Source organism: Montipora foliosa, chromosome 3, assembly GCF_036669935.1.
Source record: "Montipora foliosa isolate CH-2021 chromosome 3, ASM3666993v2, whole genome shotgun sequence".
Lineage (NCBI taxonomy): Eukaryota > Metazoa > Cnidaria > Anthozoa > Scleractinia > Acroporidae > Montipora > Montipora foliosa.
This window is the reverse complement of record NC_090871.1, coordinates 1668316-1670815: the sequence shown is the minus strand read 5'-3', so window position 1 is coordinate 1670815 and position 2500 is coordinate 1668316.

The following is a 2500-nucleotide window of genomic DNA, read 5'->3' as shown; positions in this document are numbered from 1 at the left end:
TGCCGCAAAATTACTTTTCAGTAACATTAAATTTTATCTGGGACAGTAGACCTGCTACTTGAAATTTAAAAAAACATTGTTCGTTTGTGAAAAAGAGCAGAGAGGTCATTAACCCTCTCATCATACACTCAAGAAAATCAATTGATTCTTCAGACTCTTAAAAGCCCACTTTCGGTATATTAAAATTCGGTCCTAAAACAAAAAGCATCATGTCAAGGCTCTGGGGAATTAACTCATACAAATCGTTACATTTATTCCCCAGAGCCTCGAGATGATGTCTTTTGTTTCGGACTGAATTTTAATATATCGAAATCGGTCTATTACGATGTTGTGTCAACCAGGCACGCGAGCAAGACAAATTTTGATTAAAACGACATGCAAAATCTACATTAATAACTCAAACAAGAGCATTCAAATCTGCATGAAAGTTTTTGATGGCTTGATGAACTTTTTCGTAACTGAACACAATAATATATATGAAGCTTTCCTTAAGAATCACTGGAGATAATTAATATTCTAATTCGCTTCCCGCTCAAATGAATATAAAACATTTCTCATCAAATAAGCAACCACTTTTGGGGTTTGCCAATAAGCCGTTGTGTGCGACCATCTTTATTATGTCTTTACAAGCAAAATAATGAATCTTACAACAAGAAAACGGGGAACAACCCGAATATTTACAAACCAGACTGAACGATGCTAGTACAACAATGGTACAATAAACGCGTAAATTCTCACGCACAGTGCTTGTGATACTCATATGAAAAAATAACAGCATTTAGTCATTGGGTATTTAATTTTGGGATGCAGGGATGTTCGTAAGACGCGAATGAATATAAATGAGAGCTGCACTGTATATATACCAACCCTCCGCTAAGGAAGCAATTGTAATCATGAACATTTCATAGAACGGCTACATAACCCATGATAAATACATGTGCATAGATTGAAAAGCTTGAGAAGTAGCGACCACACCCATGACAGTGTACAGTAATGTAGCCAAGGACCTTTTTACGGCTGAATGCGTGATTGTATTGGTGAGGTCTTACAACTGCAAACCATCGCTCCGCCGTCAACACCAAGGTTATCTAAACTGAGAAATATATGAGCTGGAATTCGAGTATTTTGTTGTGTATGAAGCGACAGAAGATTTCCCGCGGGATTGGATTCTGTGGATAAGGAAACGCATTTCCAAGGACATAAAATGGTTCATAATAATGTTGGCTGCTGTCAGCACATCAGATATCGCCAGAAACATTATTAACACGTTATATGACTTCTTTAGCAACTGCCTCTCTATCACGAACATCACGATGGTCAGTGTTTCCAAAAACCGCCATCACGCAAATGATGACGTAGCTGATTTGTGTTAAAAGATCCATTTTGCCTCCCGATTTCTGTATTGAGTTGATGCGCGTAAAAACCGTTTTGTTCACAGACCAGTCATTTTCTTTGTCACTGAGGCAATGAAAGCAAATCAAGTCATATTTTCTGGCTGATTCCTTTATAATTTATTGAAGCCACTTTTCCGTAATTGTGTCATCTATGACAAATTCCGGCGACTGTGTACTTGGGACAAGACTTGAAACAGTTTCCCCTTTGAAATTACATTCTTGTTGTTTCCTGTGAAGAGTTTGCCATTGCTGTAAACCCATTCTCTCTAGTTATCATCTGCTGTTCCCATTTTGTTAATTATTTCGGCTTAGATCGATCCTTGTTTCTTGAAAGGCCGAGTTGCTTCTCAGTTTTTTTCTTTCAAGAAATGTTTGGCCTTGTTGTACAATCATCTTCTAAATAACACTTTATTCGTGCTCAAGTCTTTCGACTTTAGGTGGCTTTTCTATTCCTCTATGTCTATTTAGAAATCGATTTCATTTTGTCACTGCTGGATTTACCACAATGTGATGTCATATTGTGCGTATGTGAATAAATAATAAAATTAAGTGGTTTGAAAAAAAGTAACTGGTTTAAAAAAATTCAAACATAAAACAAAATTAAACCACAAAATATATACCAACCCTCCGCTAATGACGCAATGTTAGTCACTGATGAGCATTCCATGTAACACCCCAGACAAAGGGCTACATTACCCATGATAAATACATTGTACATATATAGGAGAGACGGAATGATCTTCAAAAGACCGATTTGAGGAACACCGTCCTAATTTGCATAACTTTACTCAACATTTCATCCAAAACTACTACAGATGCAAGGCATTTGGCCTCTTCCCCTAACCACACAGCAAACTACAATCAATTAATTCCCACTGCAAAATTAAAATAGAACATTTTCAGAGGTTCGATTCGTGAGGCCATGCACACTTTTCTGATTTTAACACCAGAAAAACTGGTGAAAATATCAGCACGCGTAACCTGTGCGTTACAATAGATTCATTATTCCGTCATCAACTTTGAGGAGATGCACCTACGCAACATCACTTCATCGAGTTAAACTCTGTACTTAAGAGAAAATACCTCTTTGTTAGTGTAGTCCTGAG